The sequence below is a fragment of the Aegilops tauschii genome, chromosome 5 (assembly GCF_002575655.3).
Source record: "Aegilops tauschii subsp. strangulata cultivar AL8/78 chromosome 5, Aet v6.0, whole genome shotgun sequence".
Lineage (NCBI taxonomy): Eukaryota > Viridiplantae > Streptophyta > Magnoliopsida > Poales > Poaceae > Aegilops > Aegilops tauschii.
This window is the reverse complement of record NC_053039.3, coordinates 342,034,165-342,043,187: the sequence shown is the minus strand read 5'-3', so window position 1 is coordinate 342,043,187 and position 9,023 is coordinate 342,034,165. Positions and strand designations below refer to the sequence as shown.

At 47.6% G+C, this 9,023-nt stretch overlaps 1 pseudogene; it reads left to right on the top strand.

Annotated features, from left to right (window-relative positions):
• The first annotated feature begins 7,921 nt into the window (after positions 1-7,921).
• Positions 7,922-8,680, top strand: LOC120963961 (photosystem I chlorophyll a/b-binding protein 6, chloroplastic-like; annotated as a pseudogene).
• The last annotated feature ends 343 nt before the right edge of the window (positions 8,681-9,023 follow it).

Below are 9,023 nucleotides of genomic sequence, written 5' to 3'. Positions count from 1 at the left end.
TTGATACGCGTAATTTCTTCTTGGTTAACCCAAACCCTAGGCCAGAGGCAACGTGTGCAGTGTAAAACAAAGGGTAGAATGGTGTGGTCGATGCAGACAATGGGCGCCGCTCGTCTATGATATATTACTCCCCTTGAGCCAGCCATGAGATCATTTAGAAAGTCTTACCGAGCTATCATGTCGTCCCTTGAGCTAAACGATGTGTCAATGGTCGGCGCTGGTCTTTCAGCTCAAATATGTGCAAATAAAATGCGAGAGCATACAGCTGGTGCTGTTAAGAAGCATAGTGTTCTGACAGCAGGTAACTGTCAACAGCTGCTCATGTAGTCCTGGAGATTTGCAATTTTGGCGGTACAAGGAATTAAGAAAGAACCAAACAGTGTTAGAACATCTCTAGCCAAACCCTTAGAAAGTTTAGCTCGTAAATTTTTTACGGAGAACCCTTCGCCGACCCTCATGTTTCGTGTCCAAAACAAATGCCCCCCCCCACTCAGCCGCCTCCATGCCAGCGTCAACGCCCGATAGCAGGCCGCCCTACTTCGGTTCGCTTCCCACAGCCGCCCACGTTGCCGGAATCAACGCATCTAGGCCTCGCCGCTGCCCCGAGCATATTGATGAGAAGGGTCGCCACAAAGTAGCGTTTCGACAGGAACGGAACCGCATAGCCACCTAGAGTGTCCCGCGCCGCCTCCAGAGCTCCTCGCGGGATGTCCTCCTCCTCTCGCCGCTCGTGTTTTGCTGATCCTTCGAGGGCTCAACCGCCACCCAGCAACTCGTTGGCTCGCCTCTACCGCTCATAAAATGTGATGACTGTCGGCAGCTGGTATTGTGCTGGTGACGGGTCACCACGACGGGGAAACATCCCGGATCGGTCTTCTACGTGGAGTGAAAAGGACAAAGCGAGTGCAACATTGTGTGGTTATTCTTTGTTGTGAGCAATGTGAGCTCAATGTTGTCTTAATATTATGCAAAAAAAGGTTGCAACTTTTGGTATTGGGAAGAAGAATACATTGATATATTTATTTAGTGAGGTTTATTTGATGTTGGTGCACTTGTTGCTAGAGATGAGATTATAGAGGACACAATGTCCAAGTTTCTTCATGTGGAGGCAGAGAAGAAATAAGTATGCACGCCAGAGAAGTCAACAGAGAAGGGCAAAAGTGTTGACAATGAAACTAAGGAGATGGGAAAAGAGTTGATTGCACTTGTTGTAGCAGTTAAGGAAGTTGTGTTTGTGTTTTCCACAAAAAAAAAACGAAGTTGTGTGTGTGTAATTGTTCTTGTCCTCTTGTATGGACCAGTTCTCAGGAACCGGTGAACTATGTGCCCAAAATGTTGTTTTATAAAGTACTCCCTCCATTCACAAATATAAGATGTTCTAATTTTTCTAATTTGGATGTATATAGACGCATATTAGTGTGTTTGTTCACTCATTTCAGTCAATATGTAGTTCATATTAAAATATCCTACACATCTTATATTTGTGAACGAAGGGAGTAGTTTATATTGATCTTAAGACGAGTGAAGCTAACTCGATGGCCTGAATAAACAAATTTATGTTTTAAAAAGTTGGGACTTAAGTTTTAGGAGTTTGACTAGGAACCCTTTCATTTAACCCCTCAAAATTGAGGAGTCAAGGTTTGAGGGGGCTTTTGAGGAGCTACATTTTGGGATTCGGCTAGAAATGCCCTTATGTGATCACAAAGTTAACTCGGTGTGTGGAATTAGCATGCAATGGCATGATACTCGGACTCTCTCGAAACAAGAGTTAAAAAAGAGAGCGGAGGGCGACACAAGAAAGGGGGCACTCTAGGGGCAAAATTTGTTTCTCCCCCTTTCCTCCGGCATTGAAATGATGTGGCGAGGGTTAGATTAGAGGAGCCCGGATCTCCGTGTGGAGGGGCGGATTAGGGCCATTAGGGCCCGAGTTAGGGTCTCCTGGCACCAATGTCGAGGCATGGATGTCGTTGATGCAAATAATTAAGGTTCCCTCAGGCCCTATCCTCATGATGCCGAGTTGGCTCCAGCGGTGGTTGCAGGACAGTGAGGGGGGAGTCCTTGAGACCTGCCTTGTCGGGTCTTCTATGCTTTTGATTAGGAGTCGTTGATCGTCCATTGTTTTGTCTTTGGGAGGTGGTGTGAGCGGTGAGTCTTTGTTCAGGCGGCCAGTCGTCGATCTCATGGAGTGTTGAAGGGTGGGGTTGCCTCTTTTTTGTGGCAATGGCCGGCATTAGTCGCAGGCCCGAGGCCGAGAAGAGCATGGGGATTCCCCGATTGATATGCGTCAATTGCCAATCAGATCCTTCAATTCAGCGGGTGGCTTTTGAGGCCCACAAACTACTTGCTCTCTCATAAGAGTGGTTGGGTACCCCCAAGTATAAGGGTGAAGTAACCTAGCAATAAGTATTTTCCTTGGTAGAGAATCATAGTTTATCGAATCAGAGGGAGTTCTTTCAACAAACAAAGTCACTGGTACCTGCACACAAAACACAAAATAAACTTGTCCCCAACAATTTAAGAAGGTTGTCAAGCTTCTTGCCTTGCTAGTTACAAGATTAAATTGCACGGTGTGGTAGAATTAATAGATATGTAAAAAAAAGAAATGGCACAACAAGGAAATATTTTTTTGATAAAGTTTTTAGTATAGGAAAATAGTCCCCCGGGGCCATAATTTCACTAGTGGCATCTCTCCAAGCATACTGGTGTGGTGTGGTGAACAAATTACTGTCGGACATCGATCAAATTGCAATATTTATATTTATGACTATGATCATTCATGGTATAATCTCATATAGGAATTATGTCAGTGATATGTAGACCGTTATCCAACTGCATCTACAACTAATACTCTACCCCAAGACCGCTATCCAGCATGCATCTCGAAGTATTAAGTTCATAAAAAACAGAGCATTGCAATAAGCATGATGATGTAATATAGACAATAAAACTATCATCCAAGTGTAATAAAGAAACCATCGTTTTATTCTTAGTGGCAACAATACAATACTTGCCTTTTCTTTTTCTGTTAGTGGGATACAGATCACCGCAAGATATGAACCCACTACAATGCACAACACTCTCTGAAGAACTACCGATCAAATTGATCAAAAAAATACAAATAGATCGGAGAGCATACAAAGCTATTCAATTATTTAACAAAGAAATTTCAAAAAATTCAGTTTATTTCATCAACAACCTGATCATAAAGTGACAATTCATCATATCCCAACAAACACACCACCGATTACACCATATGGATCCCGATCATGTGAGGCAGATCACGCGAACTTCGTTTGAATCACAGGGGAGAGAGGACGCTAACTAGCTACTGCTATGGACCCTAAGGTCTTAAAGGAACTACTCATGCATGGTCATGGAGACAACAAGGTTGATGAAGAAGCCTCTGGTGATGGATTCCCTCTCTGGCACGTTGCCAAAACAGGCTTCAGATTGGACCTCCTCGGAACAGAAACTTGCGGCTCCGAAAAAAATCAGAGAAAATTGGTACGAAGAGTTTTGTGAAATATGAAATTGTAGGCAGAAGAATGGACAGAAGGCGGTGCACAAGAGGCCCACGCGGCACCCGATGCGGGTCAGCCCTTGGCCGCGTGGGGCCCCTGGTTGCCCCTAGGAAGGTCCCGGCACTTTCTGGAAGGTCGCGAAAAAATTGTATTAAATCCTTCGGGTTTTTTACCTCCGTAGATATGCATTTTCTGTAAAACCAAAAACATGTAGAAAACAACAATTGGCTTTCGGCACTAACTAATAGGTTAGTACCAAAAAATAATATAAATTGCTATAAAAAGTATTCAAAAGTTATAATATAATAGCATGAAACAATAAAAAAATAAATTATATATACGTTTGAGACGTATCACAAAGCAACAGGTGCGATGGTGCTCCTCTGCACTTTTACCTGGAAGCTGATAAAGGTGATGTTTAGCGCGATATAGTTTTCTAGTGACTTGTAATTTTAAGTTGTATCATGGGGCTATATATGTTTTGGATGGGACAATTGTTCAACCTGTATTACTTGTAGATCGTGTCGGGGGTGTACTTGTATCTTTATGGTGATGGTATGAATATGAATATTTCATTTAGAAAAAATCAGTGCGTAGTCCTCTCACCTTTTCTTTACAAAACATTGTAGAAATGGTCTCGAGAGTGCACACAGCCTTGTGAAAATGGACGAATCTGGTGCTTTTCCGAAACTTTAGCACAAAACGAACCCGGCCAAAAAGTTGGCCATTTTGTAAAAACCTTTTTGAATTGGGTTCATGTTATGCCAAAATTTTAGAAAGGAGCGAGATTCGTCCATTTTCACCACGGCCATAAAGTCAACATAGTTGATGGCATTGAGCCACAATGAATGGAAGAATCATGCTGTCCGCACAGAATATAAGCCAGCTGCCAGTTAATTTGGAGGCAGGGGAGCAGGTTGATTGCGCGAAGAAGAAGAGTGGTGCCCTCCTATCGTGTCGTGTCACCGACTGCATTTTTGTTTATTCTACAGCTGCGTGCCACGGCCGGACTAGCGAGGAGCATCTGGCCGCACATTCCTCTCCTCGAGCCTTTGCATCCATCCATCCATCCGTTCCGTCCACACCTGGCCGGGCCGCACGACGAATCTACTAGAAGCATCATCACTGGACCAAAGAAACGAGGACATGAGTTTGGCTTTCGAACCTTACAAAACCGCACTGCACCACAGATGAGCTGAGCCATGCCAACCTCTGTTCCGATAGTTAGCCGGACGTTAGCAGGGTCACATCGTCGCCGCCAACACGTGTTTAGTCCCGTAACCGACCCGAGAGGAGATCAAGTCGGCACGCATCGCCATGAACTGATGATCGTTAATCTTGTTGACGAAAAGAAGAGGCTAAACAACCAACGCCTTTCCTTGGAACAGACCGCAAGGGAAGGAGCAAGAAAGAAGAACACATGGGAAAGGCGATGCAAAAGCGGCAAGGGATCTTTGGTTGGGCACTCTACTCTCCACGCTCCACGGGCCGAGCAAGGAACAACACGTGGGACATGCAGACGCAGGTTGCCTTTGCCATTCTGCCGCTGCTGGCTGGTGTTCTTGGTGGGAGGACTAGCGCTCGGGCATTTCCACAGCTGGGCATCCCAAACACTTCACAAACGCTCGGGCTGGCCGTCTGATCCATGACTTGTCACCCTCAAACTGGCCTCAAACGTTCGGACTGACCGACACTCCTCATATCCAGTTTAAATATGGGGCGGATATGGGGCGCCGGACGCGCCAGTCACGTCGGACCCGGCCCATGCTCGCCCATCCGACCTCACATATATTTCTGCCCATCCACTCGCCGGACCAAACCCTAGCCACTTCAGTCCACTCTCCTCCATCATCCAACCTCGTCTCCGGCATGGCGGGCAGCGGATCCGAGTTCTTCCCCTTCAGATCCGTCGACCCCGAGGTCATCCCACACGGCCGCGAGGAGGAGAGTGGCCGTCCGGCTTGCGCTTCGCCGCTCCCGGGAGGAGGCCCGTGCACGATAGCGCTCGGACTCCTTTCGTTGGCAGTCCAGAGATATGCCTCATCGGGTCTTCTATGCTTACGACAAGGAGTCGTCGGTCGTCCGTTGCTTTCTCTTTGGGAGGTGGCGTCGGCAGTAGGTCGGCTGTGAATCTCTTGTGTGCTGGATGTCGGATTTGCCTCTTTTTTCGGCGATGGCCGGCATTCTTCGCGGGCCCGAGGCCGAGAAGAGCATGGGGATTCCCCAACCGGTATGCGTCAATTGCCAACTAGTCCACCTGGTGGGTCTTGCGGCTCACGAAGGACTTGGTTGTAATTTTAAGTTGTATCATGGGGCTACGGGTGTTCTGGATGGGACAACCGTCCAAACCGTATTTGCTAGTCACCATGACGGTGAGCTATTTCAAAAACAGAACAATAATTTAAAAAGAAAAGAGTGAACGTAGTCGATGCATTGAGCCACACTGAAGAATCGTGCTTTCCGCACAGAATATAAGCCAGCTGCCAGTTAATTTCGAGACAGGGGAGCAGGCTGATTGCGCGAAGAAGAAGAGTGGTGTCCTCCTATCGTGTCTGTCACCGACTGCATTATGTTTACTATTCTATCCACAACTGCGTGTCATGGCCGGATTAGCGAAGAGCATCTGGCTGCATATTCCTCTCCTATCCTCGAGCTAGCCCTTGCATCCGTATCCGTTCACGCCTGACCGGGTCACTCGTGCAATGAATTTGTCTTCCACTCCTATGTTTCACTTTTTTTTTGCGTAGAATATGTTTCGCTTTTTTTTTGCGTAGAATAAGTTTCGCTTTCGAACCTGACGAAACCACGCGCACATGGTTAGCCGTACGTTAGCAGGGAGGGTCACATCAACCATCATCGCCACCCAACACATGTTTAGTCCCGTAACCGACCCGAGAAGAGATCAAGTCGGCACACATCAAAAAGGGCTAACGGGCATCGGCGCCGTCATGAACGGCATGATCGTTAATCTTGTTGACGAGAAGAAGAGGCTAAACAACCAACGCCTTTCCCCGGGACAGACCGCAAGAGGCAGCAACGGGCGCAAGGAAATGGCATGAGGCGAAAAGGTGCAAGAACGAAGAAGGATCTTTCCCAGGGAGAGACGACGCAGAAGCGGCAAAGGATCTTTGGTTGGGCGCTCCACGCGTCGAGCAAGGAACAACACATGGGACATGTGGCAGGCTTTGCCTCGTCGGTTTCAGTTTCTGGCAGGCTTTGGCGTTCTTGGGCGAGAGGATTTTCTTTTTCTCTCTCTCGTGTTCATTGCATTATCCCGTGGGCTTATTATTGAGAGCAGCGATTTGATGCCTATGCTCGTCGCGCCCGTGCTGAATAAAAAATAAATCAAAACAAATATAATTAAAAAAAATCTTTTTTTTGCATGGTAAATAATTTGATGCGAGAGGCCTGCTCAAAATTTCAGATCATTTGAACATTTGAGTAGCTCTCCGCAGAAAAGATAAATTTGGGGTCTGTAATAAAGTTTACTGTTCAAATGCTGTTCGGGTCCAATTTACCTTTTTTGCTCAGAGCTCTTATATGTTCAAGTAATCTGAAATTTAAAATGCACCTCACACATCAATTTATCTACCATACAAAAAATGGATTCTTTTGAATTTTTTAAATTGTATATGGTTTTCTTTGATTGGATGTAGATGAGTCTGGAGTCTGGACTCAGAGATTGATATTCCCTTATTTATTGGGCTAGTTGAACCTAGGATAGATAGATAGGATGGTTGCTGTTTGCCAGAGCCTCAGAGTCAGGCACCGGAAGGAAGGAAGTCCTGTTGTTGCGGCTGGTGTGCAGTCCAGTCCACGAGCCAATTCCCTCCATGAGCTGTCTCTCAGTCAGCTTGCTTTCATAACTGTCTCCTCACCACTAATGACAAACGGAACAGTAACGCCATGCCCCTGCGTCGTTAACGCATAATCAATGGCGCAACGATGTCATCGAAAGAAAAACATGAATAATGGCGTAACGACGTGACTTAACCACGGCCGAGATGAACCAACGCAACGTGGTACTACTCCATCCGGACAGGGCGGCCAGATAAAGAGAATGTACACGAGAGACCACGGTTTTCACCATTTCATGACTAAGAGCATCTACAATCGGGCGCTAAACACTTCACAAACTTTTCACAAAAATAAAATAAAATTCTCAAACGTACGGACGGCCCGTCCGGTCACTAACCACTCACGAAATTTTGATCCAGATGGACGCATCAAACGGGCCTCATACATCCGGGCTAACTGACACCTCTAATATACAACTCAAATATGAGGCGGATATGAGTCTAAACCCAATTTCATACTCCATGCATCGTTCGTGGAAAATACGTACTGAATTTTATTTCGTCTCTGACATTATGCCTATGTTGTCATTCCCCTTCAGCCTCCCGGGAGACTTTGGATTTGATCCTCTCGGATTCGGATCGGAGCCGGAGTCGCTGCGGTGTTTCGCGCAGGCGGAGCTGATGCACGGCTGGTGGGCGATGCTGGCCACGACTGGGAACCTGGTCCCGGAGATCCTGCACAAGTGGGGCTTCATGGAGGAGTTCTCCTGGTACATCGCCGGCGAGCACGAGTACTTCATGAACCCGTCGACGCTCTTCGTGACCCAGATGGCGCTCATGGGGTGGGTGGAGGGCCGGCGGTGTATGGACTACCTCAACCCGGGGTCCGTGGACATCGAGCCGCGGTTCCCCAACCGCAAGAACCCCACCCCGGACATGGGGTAACTGGGGGGCCTGTGGTTCGACTGGGGCAACTGGGGCCGCGGCTCGCCGGAGCCCGTCATGGTGCTCCGCACCAAGGAGATCAAGAACGGCCGCCTCGCCATGTTCGCCTTCGTCAGGCTTCTGGTTCCAGGCCATCTACACCGGCCAGGGCCCCCTCGACAGCCTCTTCGTGCACCCCGCCGACCCCGGCCACTACAACATCTTCTCAGTACGTACATATAGATACATGGCTGGTTACTCAACTCTCCATTACTAGCATGATTTGCTGCTGTGATTCTTTTTTTTTGGAATGTTGGCAAAGCTTGCCAAATTCATTGATCAAAAGGGGAGTAACAAGAACACCTCCAAAGAAGGAAAGCACAGCAAAAGGGCTAGTGCTGAAAGACAAGAAAGAAAATGGACACCTGCCACCAACACAAACCCAAGATCCGCCATCAACCGTGCACACCATCGGAATCCATCGTCGAGGCCTCCAAGATGACGCCTCCAAGAAGGAAGTGGTATCGAAAACACCACCGTCATCCGATCTGGCTCCGCCAGATCTTAGGTTTTCACCCGGAGACCTCAGCCATGAGGCGAGAAGAGCAATGAGCTCCACGACGGCATTTCCAAGGAAGAACACGACATCCATAAATGCCGTTACCGTCGGCACCGACGAGGTCGATGCAGGATTTTCATCCGGAGCCAAGCCTTCCGCCAACCATCCGGAATCCGAGACCAACCTAGCACCACCGGGCAGAACAAGGCCAAGCACACCACC